Source organism: Ranitomeya variabilis, chromosome 1 (genome assembly GCF_051348905.1).
Source record: "Ranitomeya variabilis isolate aRanVar5 chromosome 1, aRanVar5.hap1, whole genome shotgun sequence".
NCBI lineage: Eukaryota > Metazoa > Chordata > Amphibia > Anura > Dendrobatidae > Ranitomeya > Ranitomeya variabilis.
The window spans coordinates 145,252,296-145,272,502 of NC_135232.1; the positions used below are offsets into that span (position 1 = coordinate 145,252,296).

At 44.3% G+C, this 20,207-nt stretch overlaps 1 long non-coding RNA gene across 2 annotated transcripts in view; it reads right to left on the minus strand.

Annotated features, from left to right (window-relative positions):
• LOC143793786 (uncharacterized) overlaps positions 1–20,207 on the minus strand; it is a 154,663-nt gene that overhangs the window by 84,897 nt on the left and 49,559 nt on the right. The window contains exons 1-2 of one of the 2 annotated variants that reach the window (XR_013220260.1): positions 12,202–12,388; positions 10,826–11,097 (exon numbers count right to left, since the gene is read on the minus strand). This is a non-coding gene — a long non-coding RNA (uncharacterized LOC143793786). Of the gene's footprint in view, positions 1–10,825; positions 11,098–12,201; positions 12,389–20,207 lie in introns of those variants that run through there. The other variant, XR_013220261.1, reaches the window with a different exon arrangement.

Consider the following 20,207-nt stretch of genomic DNA (forward strand, 5'->3'; position numbering starts at 1 on the left):
TCTCTGAAGCATGTAACCTATTAAAGGATTTGATCAACTTTGATCAGGCTTGTTTCCTCCCTTGCAGCACCTGGATGATACTGCTCCTTTTCCTCTCTTTTCCCAGTAGAGTGGATGCTTTTATAGATGTGACGTGGGAGCTAACTCATACCTATGGGGTTAGGATGAGATGTCACAAAAGCTCCTGTAGAAGTAAAATACAAGCGACCCAATACTTTTGTCCATATAGTGTATCTGTCACATGATGGATTCTAGAATCTGTGGAATGATGGAGTGTTCTCAGAAGCCAAGGTAATCTAATGAGCAGAATATCAAGTGCTGTATTTTGGAGCCTAGTTTGTAGAGAGTTGAAGCTGCAGCACTTACTCATAGATGATTTACTTTGATTCATCTTCTAATTATCCTTCATGGTCACTAAACTACCATCAATCAGCCATGGTGAGAGCTGATGTGAGCCATTTTCATCAACGGAACATCTTGCATGGTGCATGCAGAAAGAGGAAGAATTGTTCAAGACCAATTTTCTCAATCTGTTTCTCTGCTGGAGTGATAGTAATCTGTGAATGGTGATTGATATCACTGTCAGGTATATTTGAGATAATATAGCCAATTTTCCTACAAGTCTAATTGCCTGCAGATGTGTGGGACGAGACCTGACAAACTGGAAATTGCAACCTTTAGTGTAAAATTAGACGGAATTTAATGTCTGTGACGTTTTAATAGGCTTTTTTATATCGTGCAACATATAAAGTTATTCACATGAAACTTAAGTAATGAATTTCTGAAGCAGGAGCAAGTGTTAATATCATTTATGTCAATGGTCTATTAGTACTAAATTCAGAAATGAATACATTTAAATTCTAATGGAGGCTATATATTCAGTAGATGTTGCTGTAAAATAAAAATTATATTAGATGTCACAAAGGATATCCTAAACCATAAAAAACTCACAAGGTCAGAGGCTGATGCATGATATAATAGTCACAGAAATCAGAGGTAAAGTAATAAGTTATCTTGTTATTTTATAGCAACTTGTCTTACTATCATGCATGATTTACATATGCAACTCCATGAGTTCACTTTCTACATGAACCTCATATCCTAGTATGGAACAAGAGCCATGGACAGAAACTGACAGCTTGGGGCCCCTGTGCAAAAAGCATGTCTTGGCCCCTCTCTTTTTATGGTAACAAAGCTATAGATTATATATACTGTGTACGTGTGTGTGGTCACGTTTGAATGTTGGTTGTGCTTTCACTCTCATGGTAGCATGACACGGACTCAACAACCCACACAAGTGGCTCAGGTAGTGCAGCTCATCCAGGATGGCGCATCAGTGCGAGCTGTAGCAAGAAGGCTTGCTGTGTCTCTCAGCGTAGTGTCCAGAGGCTGGAGGCGCTACCAGGAGACAGGCCAGGACACTAGGAGACGTGGAGGGGGCCGTAGGAGGGCAACAACCCAGCAGCAGGTCTGCTACCTCAGCCTTTGTGCAAGGAGGAACAGGAGGAGCACTGCCCCAGCCCTGCAAAATGACCTCCAGCAGGCCACAAATGTGCATGTGTCTGCACAAACGGTTAGAGACTGACTCCATGAGGATGGTCTGAGTGCCCGACATCCACAAATGGGGGTTGTGCTCACAGCCCAACACCGTGCAAGATGCTTGGCATTTGCCACAGAACACCAGGATTGGCAAATTTGCCACTGGCGCCCTGTGCTCTTCACAGATGAAAGCAGGTTCAGACTGAGCAAATGTGACAGATGTGACAGAATCTGGAGACGCCGTGGAGAGCGATCTGCTGCCTGCAACATCCTTCAGCATGACCGGTTTGGCAGTGGGTCAGTAATGGTGTGGGGTGACATTTCTTTGGAGGGCTGCACAGCCCTCCATGTGCTCGCCAGAGGTAGCCTGACTGCCATTAGGTACCGAGATGAGATCCTCAGACCCCTTGTGAGACCATATGCTGGTGCGGTTGGCCCTGGGTTCCTCCAAATGTAGGACAATGCCAGACCTCATGTGGCTGGAGTGTGTCAGCAGTTCCTGCAAAATGAAGGCATTGAAGCTATGGACTAGCCTGCCCATTCCCAAGACCTGAATACGATTGAACACATCTAGGACATCATGTCTCGCACCATCCACCAACGTCACGTTGCATCACAGACTGTCCAGGAGTTGGCGGATGCTTTAGTCCAGGTCTGGGAGGAAATCCCTCAGGTGACCATCCGCCGCTTCATCAGGAGCATGCCCAGGCGTTGTAGGGAGGTCATACAGGCATGTGGAGGCCACACACACTACTGAGCATCATTTCCTTGTCTTGAGACATTTCCACTGAAGTTGGATCAGCCTGTAACTTCATTTTCCACTTTGATTTTGAGCATCATTCCAATTCCAGACATCCGTGGGATATTAATTGTGATTTATGTTGATAATTTTTAGGTTTTATTGTTCTCAACACATTCCACTATCTACTATATCATTGTCTAAGGGTCACTTCCGTCTGTCTGTCTGTCACGGATATTCATTGGTCGCGGCCTCTGTCTGTCATGGAAATCCAAGTCGCTGATTGGTTGTGGTAAAACGCCCACGACCATTGCCACGACCAATCAGTGACGGGCACAGTCCGGCGGCAAAATGGCCGCTCCCTGCAGTCAGTGCCCGCTCCATACTCCCCTCCAGTCAGCCCTCACACAGGGTTAATGCCAGCATTACCGGAGCGCGGTGTAACGCACTCCGGTTACGCAGCTATTAACCCTGTGTGACCAACTTTTTACTATTGATGCAGCGTATGCAGCATCAATAGTAAAAAGATCTAATATTACAAATAAGAATAATAAAAAAAAGGTTATTCTCACCCTCCGACGTTGCCCGCTGTCCTTGGCAGTGCAAGCGGCAGGTTCCAGTGCCAAGGATGCTATGCGAGAAGGACCTTCCATGACGTCTCGGTCATGTGACCGCGATGTCATCACAGGTCCTGCGCTCATACCAACCCTGGGACCGGAAGCTGCCGCGTGCACCGCACACAGGCGCCAGGACTTCAATGGGCCTTTGGAAGGTGAGTATATGTTTATTTTTTATTTTAAAGGGAAGGTGCCGCAATTTTGTTTTTGTATTAAAAATTATTGTTTATATAAACAATTATTTTTAATACAAAATTATTTTTTTTAACTTTAAGATCTTTTTTACTATTAATTATTTTTGCAGCCACTGGGCACCGCCATTTTGCTTTGCAGGAATGTAAGAGTCCCAGCACGACACTTACACTCTGCAAATACGGCAGCCCTGGGCATAGGAGTCTGCGGTCGGCGTCCGACCCCATACCTATCATTGTGCTGCTTCCTGCTCTGATGTGGCCACGCCCCCTGGGCTGTCTCCACATCACAGCAGAGGCAGGAGGTCGGCGCCATCTTTCTTCAGCCCACAGTGTTTGAGCTCCACTGTGACTTGAGAGCTGTGCTGTTATAGGAGGGACAGCTCCAGCTGCCTCCCCTTTCACACTGTCAGCAGCGGCCGTTCCCTGTCCTTTGCTGCCTGGTGTGTGGCTCTAATCTCTAGAATCGCTAGAGAGGGTGAAATGCTGCGGTCTTATGTCCTCTATCAGGAGCTGCAGAGAGGTAACAGAGGGGGGAGGGGGAGAATCTCTGTGCTGCTCCGACCCTGCCTCTCACTGCAGCTCCTCACAGGACATCAGACCATGTATCTACACTATACTGTGCTGAGCCATGTATCTAATCCTCTCCTGTGTGATACTGTCTGCTGGCCCGTGTATCTAATCCTCTCCTGTGTGATACTGTCTACTGGCCAGTGTATCTAATCCTCTCCTGTGTGATACTGTCTGCTGGCCCGTGTATCTAATCCTCTCCTGTATGATACTGTCTGCTGTGCTGTGTACCTAATCCTCTCCTGTGTGATGCTATGCTGAGCCATGCATCTAATCCTATACTGTGTGATACTGTCTGCTGAGCCATGCATCTAATCCTATACTGTGTGATACTATGCTGAGCCGTGTATCTAATCCTATACTGTGTGATACTGTCTGCTGAGCCATGTATCTAATCCTTTCCTGTGTGATACTGTGCTGAGCCGTGTATCTAATCCTATACTGTGTGATACTGTCTGCTGAGCCGTGTATCTAATCCTATCCTGTGTGATACTATGCTGAGCCGTGTATATAATCCTATCCTGTGTGATACTGTGCTGAGCCGTGTATCTAATCTTATCCTGTATGATACTGTCTGCTGCGCCGTGTATCTAATCCTATACTGTGTGATATTATGCTGAGCCGTGTATCTAATCCTCTCCTGTGTGATACTGTCTGCTGAGCCGTGTATCTATCCTCTCCTGTGTGATACTGTCTGCTGAGCCGTGTATCTATCCTATACTGTGTGATACTGTATGCTGACCTGTGTATCTAATCCTATACTGTGCTGACCTAATCTACTGTGCTGATCTAATCCTCCTGTGGAATACTGACTGCTGAGCCGTGTATCTAATCCGCTCCTGTGTAATACTGTCTGCTGAGACGTGTATCTAATAATCCTCTCCAGTGTGATACTGACTGCTTAGCCATGTATCTAATCCTATCCTGTGTGATACTGTCTGCTGAGCCGTGTATCTAATCCTCTCCTGTGTGATACTGTCTGGTGAACCGTGTATCTAATCCTTTCCTATGCACTCCTCTCCCCCCTGCATATCTTTCCCCATTGCAAACACAACTCAGTGCGTGCGATAACAGGAGCTGCAGGGGTCATGCTGTATTATGGCATTATGTGAGATCTATATGATGGTATTATTTGATCTGTATGGTGGTATTATGCTTGATCAGTATTGTGAGAATTATATGGTGGTATTGTGTGTGATCTATATGGCGGTATTATGTGAGAACACTGGCAGCATTATGTGTGATCTATATGGCGGTATTATGTGAGAACACTATGGCAGTATTATGTGTGATCTATATGGCGGTATGTGGGAACACTGGCGGTATTATGTGTGATCTATATGGTGGTATTATGTGAGAACTGTATGACAGTATTGTGTGATCTATTTGATAGTATTGTGTGTGATCTATATGGTGGTATTATGTGTGATCTATATGGCGGTATTATGTGAGAACACTATGGCAGTATTATCTTCAGAAAGTGGACCCATTCTATGGTGGTCCTGGCTGAGCACCTGCATGCGGGTCTGGGGTAATAGAGGGGGCAGCATGACCTCCAGTTAGGTGCAGTCAGGGGAGGGCAGGTGAGGCAGCTGAAGAGAAGGGTCTCATTTTTATCGTTACTATATGGCTACATTTCCTTCCCAGCGTCACCCCGTACTTCGCCTGTCGCCTCGCTTTCACACATCGCCAGGACAGGATGGAGAAGACAGGATCTGAGGAGGGGAATGGGGTCTGCATGCAAAGTCTGGATCAGAACAGGCCATCAATCCGCAGAAATGTTTCCTGGATTTCTGTGGAGCAGACGGTCCATCCACGTGTATAAAAGACAGCGCTCTATGTACAATCCCTGGCTGCTCCGCGCACCAAACAGGGGGCCCCCATAGACCAGCACACTGCTCTCCTGGTGCTGCTGTCACCCTGCTCCCTCCACCATATATCTCCCAGAATCCTTGCTGCCTGCCATCCTCGGTGACTGTCTACTTGTCAGTATAAGGCTGCTTTCACACTAGCGTCGGTACGGGCCCATCGCAGTGCGTCTGGCCGACGTACCGATGCATGCTGTGAAAGAAATGCCTGACGTGGGCAGTGGAAGCAGTCTTACGACGCTTCCGCTGCCCCATTGCAAGGTCTGGGGAGGAGAGGGCGGAGTTTCGGCCGCGCATGCTCGGTCGAAAATGGCGGACTCGACGCACAAAAAAAAGTTACATATAACGTTTTTTTGTGGCGGCGGTCCGCCAAAACACGACGGTTGCGACGTGTGGCAATGCGTCGGTAATGTTAGTCTATGGGGAAAAAACGCATCCTGCAGACAACTTTGCAGGATGTGTTTTTTCTCCTGAACGACGCATTGCAACATACAGCCAACAATGCTAATGTGAAAGTAGGCTAATGCTGCCGTCACACTAGCAGTGTTTGGTCAGTATTTTACCTCAGTATTTGTAAGCCAAAACCAGGAGTGGGTGATAAATGCAGAAGTGGTGCATATGTTTCTATTATACTTTTCCTCTAATTGTTCCACTCCTGGTTTTGGCTTACAAATACTGAGGTAAAATACTGACCAAATACTGCTAGTGTGACGGCAGCCTTACTCTGCAGTCACCAACAAAATGGCTGCTCACTGGGTTCCTGAATATCATCCTCTCTTATCCCTTAGCAAACACCCAGAAGGGGAGGAGAGGAGACATCACACACATCAGCAGACTCCGCCCATAATTACTGCAGTGCTGTAATGTGAGCTATTTGTACAATAGGTTTTTCTGAAATTTCAGCAGCTGCTCCCCCTAGTGTTTAAAAGTGGAAGTTCCAAAACTTTTCAAATTATTTTTCATATTTTACTAAATTATAAACAAATGATCATATTTTTTAAGAAAATGTAAACATTAATTCTTTACATTTTTACAATTGCTGTAAAAAATTTTTTTTTGATGGCACCTTCCCTTTAAGTCTTTTTTAACCACGCATATAGTGCCCACATTGCTATATACTACGTGGGCTGTGTTACATACTGCGTAGGCTCTGTTATATACTACATCTCTGTGCTATATACTAACGTGGCTATGTTATATACTGCTTGCCTGCTATATACTGCATGGGCTGTGTTATATATTACGTGGCCAGTGTTATATACTGCAGGGGCTGTGCTATATACTGCGTGGCTGCTATATACTGCGTGGGCTGTATTATATAGTATGTGGGCTGTGTTATATACTGCATGGCCACTGTTATATACTGCTAGGCCTGTATTAACGCAGCGGGTATTCTACAATATGTATGTATGTATGTATATAGCAGCCACATAGTATATAGCACAGGCCACGTAGTATTTGTCTGCTATATACTACATGGCTCCTATATACTACATGGCCTGTGCTATATACTATGTGGCTGCTATATACATACATACATACATATTGTAGAATACCCGATGCATTAGAATCGGGCCACCATCTAGTGTAATGAATAAAGATCTACAACTGGAATATTTAATTCAGTGATATCTAGGATGTGGGATTTTAGTGTTCCCATTATTTTTTTGAGCAGTGTGCAAAATATATATATATATATATATATATATATATATATATATATATATATATATATATATATTAGTGATGGGCGAGCACTAAAATGCTCTGGTGCGTGTTGCTCGGGTCAAGCACATTGGAATACTTGGGTACTCGGCCAGAACAACGAGTCCAATATAAGTCTATGGGAGACCTACATAGTCAGTCATATGCACCCCATTAGACCTTGGAACCCACATACTGGATGGGACAAGAAAATCCACTTCAAAATATGCATTTTGTGCTCCATACTCCTTTGTTTTACACATTGGCAGCACGGCCAGCCCTGCTGCATAGTCATATGCACTCCATTAGGCCTTGGAACCCACATACTGGATGGGCCCATGAAGATCCAATTCACAATATGCATTTTGTACTCCGTACTCCTTTGTTTTACACATTGGCAGCAAGGCCAGCCCTGCTGCATAGTCATATGCACCCCATTAGGCCTTGGAACCCACATACTGGATGGGCCCATGAAAATCCACTCTTAGTTTTTAATGGTATAGTGGTTCCCTCTTTGCACAATTATTTACAGTAGTATTTGGCAATTTTATATGCCATGTTTTTAACACTAAGGCCCAGATACGGCTTTAAAAAAGGCTAGTACTTGCAATACAAGGCAATTTATAGCAAACTAAAAAATTCAAGAAATAGTATGATTGAATAGTGTGAGTGCATGCACGTTTGTATATGTTAACATACACAGGTTAATAAGTACATAGTGTATAAGGATTAAATAAATATAGTGATTACGTATATATGAAGATTAACTGCATACAGTATACTTAGATCATCACCAAGAGGCTTTTAAACATCATCCGTCTGGAATATCAGAGAAGCAACACCAAGACAGAGAACCCCTGGGAGATTACCTACACTGCAGGGGCGTCCCCAATTATGCAGGTATCAGCACAATTTACATGTACAGGTACCCCAGTTTTGGCATCTGTCTTAAGGTACCTTCACACGAAGCGACGCTGCAGCGATAGCGACAACGATGTCGATCGCTGCAGCGTCGCTGTTTGGACGCTGGAGAGCTGTCACACAGACCGCTCTCCAGCGATCAACTATGCCGAGGTCCCCTGGTAACCAGGGTAAACATCGGGTAACTAAGCGCAGGGCCGCGCTTAGTAACCCGATGTTTACCCTGGTTACCAGCGTAAAATCTAAAAAAAACAAACAGCACATACTTACATTCACGTCCCCCTGCGTCCACTTCCTGACTGACTGAGCGCCGTACAGTGAGAGCAGAGCGGTGACGTCACCGCTGTGCTGCTTTCACTTTCACTTTGCGGCGCTGAGTCAGAGGAGGAAGCAGACTGCAGGGGACGCAATGTGAGTATGTGCTGTTTGTTTTTTTTACATTTTACGCTAGTAACCAGGGTAAACATCGGGTAACTAAGCGCGGCCCTGCGCTTAGTAACCCGATGTTTACCCTGGTTACCAGTGTAAAATATCGCTGGTATCGTTGCTTTTGCTTTCAAACACAACGATACACAGCGATCGGACGACCAAATAAAGTTCTGGACTTTATTCAGCGACCAGCGACATCACAGCAGGATCCTGATCGCTGCTGCGTGTCAAACGAAACGATATCGCTAGCGAGGACGCTGCAACGTCACGGATTGCTAGCGATATCGTTATAATGTCGTTTCGTGTGAAGGTACCTTTAGTCATGTTTCTCTGGTCTTATATAGTGATTTATACTATGTAGTAACTCTAGTTTCACCCACACCTTCAAGTGGCCACTTTTCAAGGTTGGATGAAACTGAGATATCATAGAGTCATCAGACGAGGGGCCATAAACCCCTAGAAAATAAAAGCCACAAGGATTTAGATCAAATACCAAAAGAGAGAAAAACTGGCGGAAGCAGAGTCACAGTATTAAAATCTAACAAATTTTATTTAGTCTTAATCAGAACAACAATAAATATAAATATAAAATAAGTAATGGGATACCGTCCTCTGGGGAATACATATACAATCTAAGACCACAGGTGCATAACCATGTTCAGCAACCTCATGTAATTTGTTCACAAAAGCACTTAGTATAAGCAATAAATAAGTATACAAAATTCCTATTAGTAGGTAAGCCCAAGTTTTTAGTTATATGTCACTCAATAGTTGGGATACCAACCCATACCACAATATATCTGGATCATTACCAAAAAAGATTATATGCATAAAATAAAGTGCCAAGTGTCCATATGAGTCTCTTAATATTTCTGCCAATAGTTAGTTTATAGTTATAGTACTATTGTGTATAGAGGGCTGGTGATCACACCATGCCTCATATTAGATTCACAGTATCAGCATAAATATAGGATGCTATACATGACCTGCACGTGTTGTCCTAAAGGCCCCAACGCGCGTTTCGCGTCTTGCTTCTTCCGGGGGAATGTATGAGTGGTGATCAGTAGTGGGGCTTTTTAAACCCCTGTCATTAATTGGCAATAGCGGTGTTGTAATGGCGCTCCCGTTGCCGCATGGCCCCACAGCGCACGCTCAGATCGGCGTCCCACGTCACTGTTCCACTTCCCCGTCTGACGCGTCAAGGCAGGGGGCGGAGTCAGTGACGTACCAGGACACGTTCTTAGCCATAAAGGACCTCCATTTATTTGCACGTAAATTAGTCCTAAAGAAATTACACAACAAAACAATTATTGGTGAAGAGTGGAGCACTCAAGAATTGGAAGCTATAACTACATTGGAACAATTAATGGATGAACAGGATGTGCCCTCGACAAAGGGTAAGTTTATAGTGCCAACCCCTAAGAAGTTCCCCTCACTAAACATCTATCCAAATATTGAAATGTTTGTTAAACTGGTAACTGAAGAATTTGAAAAGATTGCCAAAGGCATCTCAAATGATAATCTAACTAGCACACAAAGGAAAGCATTAGATGAGCTTAAAAACATGAGAGATGGGCAAGAAATCTAAAGGACATTCTGGTACACAGCTACCATCCAGGTGAGGACCCAAGCAAAGCATTTGGATCAAAAGGCCCTAAATGGTTTTTTTTTTCCATGTAACGATTGTATTGCTTGTCCAAATATGCACAAAACTTCGACATTTGAATCTAGTGATGGAACTAAAAACTTTACTATCACACAACACATAACGTGTAATACGATCGGTGTGATATATTATGCCAAATGCCCATGTGGCAAAATCTATGTGGGCCTAACATCCAGGCCACTTAAAATAAGAGTAAGGGAACATCACAGAGATATTGTGAATGCCCGGAAAATAACTGATATGGCAGAATTGAAACCAATACCCAGGCATTTCAAGCAAGTACATGACTGTAATGCCAAGCTTCTAAAGGTGTCTGGCATAGATAAAGTCTTCATTGATCAACGAGGTGGAAATTGGAGGAAAACCCTTGCTCAACTAGAGACAAGATGGATAAAAAAGATTGATTGTGTTCATCCCAAGGGTTTAAATGAAAAATTAAGTTTTGCCCCCTTTCTTTAATTTTAATTTTAATAATTGTGGTGTTTTTATCTATTATTTATTTTTCTGTGATATATGAGTTATGTATATATTGCCAGCTTTTAACATTTAGATTTTTTAGTTTTTCTTTAGAATATACTTACCGATTGGTTGGCAGCTTTGGTGATTTCTGGTGTCCGATGTGTGGAGACCAGGGAGGACATGGATATGTATTGAGACTCAGAGAAACAGCGGTGACGCCATCGCTGAAGGCTACTGGGATTCCTTGAAAAGACCCATGAAACAGGACCCCACAGAGGGATTTCTCTTGGAGTTTGTGTGATCATCGGGGGGGTGACGGACGGCTTCTACTTGCTGGGCAATGGGGAGTTGAGATATGTTTTGGTCTGGAAACTATTGGGACTCTCAAGAAAACCTGCAAAGGCGAAAAATATATACATGAGGGACATTGATGAAAAAGGAGTAGTATTGAAGACAACGGTGAAACACTTACTACATCTACTCCAAACTATATGAATATTGAATGATCAAAAATATATGGACCAACATGTGATTTATGTCTACATCTGAATAACAGCTTGGGGTAATAAGTAGGAGTACTATTTGGAATAAATGACCTAATGCACTTTAAATTAGGACTATATGGCGAATATTTTAACACTGAGCACTAGTATCGGGTAATTGTAAATCACTTATAAACATGATATATATAATTAATTTATTAGTTAGCATTTGTCACTTTATATATGTATATATTAGGCTGCTCTATTGAACAGCCTTTAATCAATTTAATCATTATTATTATCCAACTTATGGATTTAATAATCGTAGCTCACATGTATAGCAGCACCTGTCACTTTTATGTAGTCATTATTGGCCACTGTAATGATATGTAGTAATTTATTAATTCATGTGGCCCAATTCACTGTGTTACATATATAAGAATTAATTCATAGACACTTTTTAGTATTTATTATATATTTGTATTATCAGTTGGTATTTATCACTTCATATATTCAACTGAGGTTGTCTTGTCAAAATAATTCTCACTTTTCTACTATGTAGCAGCCTTTTTGTTATGCCCTAACTGCCATTTAGGGGTTAAATTATATAGTATTTATTCATTAGTACAGTAATACCCTGAATTGACACCAATAAATGAGTAAATAAATCCGCTCATTTATGCAATATATGACCTATACGTGTTACTTCATTCCGCTGCATGATAGATATAGTTTGGGCTTCATTACCTATGTAGACCTCTCTTACACTTTAAATTAGTATAATATATACTCCTTTTATCCCTAGTATTATCTGACTTTATAGTAGTCAGCTTTCTTCCTTTGCACATACTATGTGGGAAGGAGGTTCCCTGCACATTGGTTTAGAACGTTGCTATGGAAACCTTCCAGTGACGCGTGTGTCCCCGCCCTCAGCACACTAAGGAGACATCTCCCTCGTGACCACAGTCCGATTTGGTCAATGCTAATGAAAACTGCTAGCGAAGTGATGGTCTCACCTTCCAATCTCCAGCAGAATAACTAATTCCCCTCACTCACAGCAGTGTGTGCGCTCCGTCGCCGTTGCCTCGCCGCGTCGCTATGGAAACGTGTCCTGGTACGTCACTGACTCCGCCCCCTGCCTTGACGCGTCAGACGGGGAAGTGGAACAGTGACGTGGGACGCCGATCTGAGCGTGCGCTGTGGGGCCATGCGGCAACGGGAGCGCCATTACAACACCGCTATTGCCAATTAATGACAGGGGTTTAAAAAGCCCCACTACTGATCACCACTCATACATTCCCCCGGAAGAAGCAAGACGCGAAACGCGCGTTGGGGCCTTTAGGACAACACGTGCAGGTTATGTATAGCATCCTATATTTATGCTGATACTGTGAATCTAATATGAGGCATGGTGTGATCACCAGCCCTCTATACACAATAGTACTATAACTATAAACTAACTATTGGCAGAAATATTAAGAGACTCATATGGACACTTGGCACTTTATTTTATGCATATAATCTTTTTTGGTAATGATCCAGATATATTGTGGTATGGGTTGGTATCCCAACTATTGAGTGACATATAACTAAAAACTTGGGCTTACCTACTAATAGGAATTTTGTATACTTATTTATTGCTTATACTAAGTGCTTTTGTGAACAAATTACATGAGGTTGCTGAACATGGTTATGCACCTGTGGTCTTAGATTGTATATGTATTCCCCAGAGGACGGTATCCCATTACTTATTTTATATTTATATTTATTGTTGTTCTGATTAAGACTAAATAAAATTTGTTAGATTTTAATACTGTGACTCTGCTTCCGCCAGTTTTTCTCTCTTTTGGTATTTGCATGAATTTGGGAAGTGTCACCTAAAGAGGCTGGATTGAATTGGAAAGATTTAGATCAAACTACCACAGGCATAGTTTCAGTAAACCTTAATGTTTTACAATGACAAACACCAAACATATAGAGGCTTAGAACTGTTTGTGAAGTGAAAAAACAAACATTTATCAAGATTGTGTCACTATGAGCATTGTGTGTCACTTCTGTAAATGTTTTACAAGAAATGCAGCTATGTGATTGTCTGAATGCATTGGGTATACAGTATTTTAATCTTGGTTACAAATTGCCATTTGTATATTTGCCATTTGTACATTTGAGGCAGCCAAAGTTAAGGGTCTCAAGGAGAGAAAGTGGACAAAGAATTCATTTTAATGAACAACTGAGCCAAACTAACAGCATTGCTTTATCAAATTTATATGAAGTGTATTGTGTCCAATGTTATCAACCAGGCAACACAAAAAGGAGCTTTTCAAGTGAGCTCTTTAAGGTACACAAATGTTATGAAGTGTTTGCCAACAAGGATGTGGTTTCACCAATGTGGGGTACCTTTTTAAAAATATACTAGTGCCATCACAGCCCCCCTTGCCCAAACTTCACCAGCCTATAACAGTACAAAGCACATTCACCCTGGTGATCTAGTGGCAGTTATTCAAGAGACATTGCAGGAGACAGAGTTAAAAATTAGGCCCAGTGTAGTGTTGTGTGTCGCTGAGACTTGTAATGCAGTGCATGATCTGCTAAACAATTCCCCAATGGGGGTACCTTTTTTAAAAAACAGACTAATGCCATCGCAGGCCCCTTGGCCAAACTTCAACGACCTATAACAGTACAAAGCACGTTCACCCTGGTGATCTACTGGCAGGTACAGGACAGATTGCAGGAGACCGAGTTAAGAAGTAGGCCCAAAGTAATGTCATGCCTAATTCCCCAATGTGGGATCCTTTTTTAAAAAAAAATAAGAGTGCCATCACAGTCCCCTTGGCCAAAATGCACAGTACAGAGCACGTTCACTCTGGTCATCTAGTGGCAGGTACAGGACAGATTGCAGGAGACTGAGTTAAGAAGTAGGCCCAAAGTTATGTCATGCCCAATTCCCCAATGTGTTGTCCTTTTTAAAAAAAAAATAAGTGTGCCATCACAGCCCCTTTGCCTAAAATGCGCTGTACAGAGAACGTTCACCCTGGTGATCTAGTGGCAGTTAAAGGACACATTGCAGGAGACAGAGTTAAGAGGTAGGCCCAATGGAATGTCATGCCCAATTCCCCAATGTGGGATCCATTTTTAAAAAAATAAAAGAGTGCCATCACAGCCCCCTTGGCCAAAATGCACCGTACAGAGAACGTTCACCCTGGTGATCTACTGGCAGGAACAGGACAGATTGCAGGAGACAGAGTTAAGAAGTAGGCCCAATGTAGTGGTGTGTGTCTCTTAAACTTGTAATGCAGTGTATGATCTGCCAAACAATTTCCCAATAGGGTAACCTTTTTAAAAAATAGACTAGTGCCATCGCAGGCCCCTTGCCCAAATTTCACCAGCCTATAACAGTACTGAGCACGTTCACCCTTGTCATCTAGTGGCAGTTAAAGGACACATTGCAGGAGACAGACTTAAGAAGTAGGCCCAATGTAATGTAATGCCCAATTCCCCAATGTGGGGTCCTTTTTTTACAAAATAAAATAGTGCCTTCACAGCCCCCGCTCCCCAAAATCACCAGCCTATAACAGTACTTAGCACGTTCACCCTGGTCATCTAGTGGTTCTGGATGATGAGGATGAGAATAAGGAGGAGGATAACAACAAACAGACCAAATGTGGAAGCGTATACCCATGTGTGGTTGTGATGAGGTGCATGAGAATACACCTCCCCAAAAGAGAGAATGTATTTGAGGTTATGTTTTGCTGGTTTCACTTGGTGGTGTACAGAAGTCTTTCCCAATCCAGGCCTTGTTCATTTTTATAAGAGTCAGCCTGTCAGCATTTTCACTTGACAGGCGGATGCGCTTGTCTGTTATAATTTAACCAGCGGCACTAAAAACCCTCTCTGTCAGAACGCTAGCAGCAGGGCAGGCCAGGACCTCCAAGGCGTAGAGAGCCAGTTCATGCCACGTGTCCAGCTTGGATACCAAATAATTAAAAGGCACAAAGGAATCACAGAGGATGTTTGTACGATCTGCAAGGTACTCCCTCACCATCTTCCCAAACATTGCACTTCTTGTGACAGCACCCCTTGCCTCTGTGCTGCCACAATGGGAGGGTCTGAGAAAACTGTCCCAGAACTTGGCTATTGTTCTCCTGCCTGAGCTGGATTGTACTTCTGTCTCTCTCGCTTGGACTCCTTGGTTGTACAACAAACTCTGAAGTCTGCTGCCAGCGTTCTCAAATGGGAATTTTCTAAGTAATTCCGCAACATGGGCCCTCTGGTACTGCAACATTTTAGTACACCTCTTTGCCTCAGGCAGAAGAGATTGAAAGTTCTCCTTGTAGCGTGGGTCTAGAAGTGTGACCAACCAGTAATGAGTGTCAACCTAAATTTTGATAATCCGAAGGTCACGTGAAATGCAGTGCAACATAATGTCAGCCATGAGTGCCAGACTGCTAACAGGCAAGACTTCCGTGTATTCACAAACAGGACAACTGACCATGCTGTACTTCTCCTCCTCCCTGTCCTCAGGCCATCCCCGCTGAACAGAAGCTAATACACATGTGTTTGTAGTACCGTCTATAGCGCATGAAAATAGCTACTGTTCTTCCTCCTCCTCCTCCTCATTGCCTACCAATCCATGTTGAGAAGACATGAGGCTGGGCTGAGTGTAATCCCCCTGTATGTTTCCTTGCTCCATGTCCTCGTGCTCTGCCTGCAATGCATCCTCTTTGATTGTGAGCAGAGAGTTTTTTCAGAATGCTGAGAAGCGGGATGGTGACGCTAATTATGGCGTCATCGCCGCTCACCATCTTAGTGCAGTCCTGAAAGTTTTGGAGGATGTTATATATGTCTGACATCCATGTCCACTCCTGAGGTCTTATGTGTGGAGTCTGACCTGAAATTCGACGGCCTTGTTGATGTTGGTAGTCAACAACGGTTCTTTTCTGCTCACAAATCCTTTCCAACATATGCAGCGTAGAGTTCCAGTGCGTGGGGACATCACACAACAGTCGATGAGCTGGAAGGTGAAAACGCTGCTGAACCATGGCAAGGGCGGCTGAAGTTGTAGCTGACTTTCTAAAATGGGCAGACAGATGGCGTACTTTCACTAGCAGATCTGGCAGCTCCAGGTAGCTTTTCAGAAAACATTGAACCATGAGGTTAAGCACATGGGCCAAGCAAGGTACGCGTGTGAACTCACCTAGCCTCAGAGCCGCCACCAGGTTACGGCCATTGTCACACACGACCGTCTCTGGCTGTTGGTTAAGCGGTGTCATCCAAACATCTGACTGCTCTTTCAGCTCTGTCCACAACTCTTCTGCATTGTATGGTTTGTCACCTATGTAGATTAGCTTCAGTACAGCCTGTTGCCGCTTGGCTGAGGCAGTGCTGCAGTGTTTTCAGCTTCTGACTGATGTGTTGATTTCAGAGATGGAGGATGAAGAAGAGGAGGAGGTGGTGCAGGAGCTGTTGACTGTGGGGGCAACCCTGATTGATGTAGGTCCAGCAATCCTTGGCATGGGTAGGTTGTGTTCCATCCCAAGGTCCGACTGGGTCCCGGCTTCCACTATGTTAACCTAGTGTGCCGTTATTGAGATGTACCGTCCCTGCCCACAAGCACTTGTCCACGTGTCTGTGGTTAGGTGGACTTTCCCGGTAACAGCATTGTTGAGGGCATGGAATCGGAAGGCACAGCACAGTGCAATTTACCTGGACAAGATAAGGTGTGCTGATATCTCTACGACCGCTCTTCTCGGGTAGGGCAATTTCTGGACATGTGTCCCACCCTTCTGCACGACCAGCACTCACGTCTGCATCTGTCTGGAGGGCGCTTCAGTCTGGGTCGTCGACCTCGGCGGGAGACATCTCTCATCTGCATTGCTCTTCTCTCCAGGATATGGAGTTACACTCTGGGGCCACCACTGAAGCTTTCTTCATGCTACGCACCTCTCTGCTATCTCTTTCTGGCTGCTTCCGCATGTTACCTCGTGGTATGCCGCTGGTCCCCAAAAGGGCAGTCAGGGCTTTCCCCAGACTCTCAATCTCTTCCCAGATTCTTCTTATCTTCAACCGGGAATCCCGGGTTCATGTCATCTCTTCTTCATTCTGACTGGGTGCTCCACAATTGTAGCATGTTGGCAGTCTTCTTCACCGAGCGGCACTAGTCTCACTTTCGGGGACGGTCTCTGTTTCTTGTGCTGTAGGGCTGTACTCTGCAGTAGGGGTCTTCTTATATTCAGCCACTTCCTCACGGACCCACTTAACCTCCTTCTTCAAGTCTTGTACCCATTGAGAGGCGGTTACCTCCCCGCTCCATACCTTCCCCACTGGCACTACCATCCCTTGCTCTTGCTCGCGTGTGCGTGCCTCACTCCCAACCTCAGAGAAAGTCATATCTTGCTTTACGCGCATGCGCTGTCGCAGGGCCTGTTTCATCAACACATCTCGCAAGCCTGTCACCAGTTGGTCTCGCAGCACAACGTCAATTGCCCCCACACCTACGCCGTCCTTCCGTATGATGGCAGTATGAAGCTCCTGCAGGGCATTCATATATTGTGTGACGGTCTCCCCCTCTCTTTGTACCCAGCGAAACAGTCACATGCGCAGCTCCCCTACGTCAGTGGGGTCCCCATGCGTCTCCTCAAGTATACGTAATACTTTGTCCAGGGTATCTCTCACCTTGGGGGGTCTGAGCATAACAGAGTCCCGTGCATCCCCCTCTAGGGCCATTATTATTATTATTATTTATTATTATAGCGCCATTTTTTCCATGGCACTTTACATGTGAGGAGGGGTGTACATAATAAAAACAAGTACAATAATCTTGAACAATACAAGTCACAACTGGAACAGGAGGAGAGAGGACCCTGCCCGTGAGGGCTCACAATCTACAAGGGATGGGTGAGGATACAGCCAGGGCCATCACAGCTATTTCCGCCTGCAGAGCAGGTGTCATAGGATGCATCCGCATCATCCCTCGGATGCGCTCCATCCAACTCCACAACATGACATCGCTCCCCGAAAATTTTGGCAGGTTAACTAACATGGCTCCCAGGGAGATGCTGACCTGGAGCCTCCCCCAAATGCTTGGTCTGCCCTTTCCACGCTACCATGTGACATCCTGCCAACTACGCCAAGTGTAATAGAGTGCAAGGCTGAGTATGTCACCATGGAACAGACAGACCAACTGTTGAGGGCGCACTCTCTTTCGGGGAGCGCGGCGCTGCAGCCTGCTCTCTCTGGTGCGCTGTCCCCGCTGTCCCACGCGCTTTGCTCTCCCGCTCTTTTCTGACCACACCCCTCTGTCTTCCTCTCTGCCCCCAGCAGTCACATGGTCCCTTCTGTCCAGGACAGAAAGTCTTCCCTCCAACAACCCAGCTGTCTGACTAAGTGGTTCCAGGTAAGGAGCAGGGAAAGCTACCTCCTTACACGATATATATGTGTTTTGACTTCCTTAAACATACGTCTTTTACTGCCATAATTTGTATCTACTGCCCACAGGCTGATAAATGTGGATGCTTGTTCTATCCTCTAATTGAATGAACCAGGAAGAAGCCCTTACATATTGCAAAACAGCTGTTGTCCATACTTTCCAGTGTTTCATATTCCTCTCCACTGCTTTTTAACTCTTTGAAAGAAAATCTTTTTTTTTATGATCGGGGAGTGCTGCAATGTTCTTCTTCTCTATATGGCGAACACTTAAGAGAGATTATTAATCAAGACTGGCATAGCTATGCCAGTCTCAGAGTAGGAAAGGTGCCGAATATAATAAAAGGTGCATTCACCTTAATAAATTTGTCACATTTTCTGAATTTTGTGTAATTGTTATAGCAGTATCCATTTTATCTTGCTTGCCTCCATTTTGTGTAAGTGTTACTAAGGTTGAGAAAAACAAGTTGTTATTCACTATTCTTCATGCAGCTGTTATTAGCAGGGCATGGGGGATGAAATGTCCTTGGTAGATAACGAATAATGTGCTGTGTAAAGATATGATTGCGAAACCACAGGGAGACAAATAGTAAACTCTCCGACGCCCATATATGGTGAATCCGCTTCCGACATAAGTATGAATAAAAAGTCTGTGTAAGCTCAATAAACTAGAGATACTTCAGATACATACCTGGTGTACTGTGTCTTGTCTCTCCGATGCCGTGACGTCATCTCTAAGGTGGACTCATCAGAGAATAGGTCGAGACCTGCGACAACAATTCTGGCTTACCCGAACAGGGATCTGAGTGCTTCATCTGAGACCCGGCCGACTCCAGTAATGGACCAGGGGACTTCCTGGGACTAGTGGCATCACACAGCGCTGGGGTAAGAATACTGATTATATTCTGCCTACGTCATTCCACTTGTGGATGGGTCTTCCCCTTCTTCTAGTCGACCAGGGTCAGGTAAAATCACGGGTTTCTTTTGCCCGGCTCAGGTACCCTTGAACCCAGATATTGACCCTCATTGTGTGGTTACTAATGACTCCACTGTTAGACTAAAATGATTGACCCTATGATCTTTGTATGGTGCGCTTGTGAAGTGTTTGTTGTTTGTCTGTTCATATACCTGTGTTATCAATCTTGGAAGCAAGCTAATACAGTAGCCTGTAAGCACAGTAAACCTATAGTTTAGGACTAAGGCAGGAGGACATATCATACTCTAGGTGAGGAGGAAAGGTTCGTCTGATGTTTTCAGCCTGCTCGTATACTAGCAATAGAATGTTTAACCAAGAGAGTACAGGGTTCCATAGTGCTAAAGAATTAGTCCAGAGGAAAGAAGGGAAGGAATCCCAGAAGCAGGTTAGTGTTCTCTTGAAGGCAGGAGGCTTCCACCCCTCAGGGGAATTAGATTCAGGTAAATGGCATGACTTCATGAAAACCCACACAGGGTGGCTTAAAGATAAGAAACTCTTGAGGCAAGCTAGAATGTGGGCAGACGCTTCCCGACACTATGAAGAGCAGGGAGTGGAAAAATTCACGCGAGGTAATAATCTTGTATACCGATGTCTAGATGGGAACTGTAAAGCCGCTATCGTTCC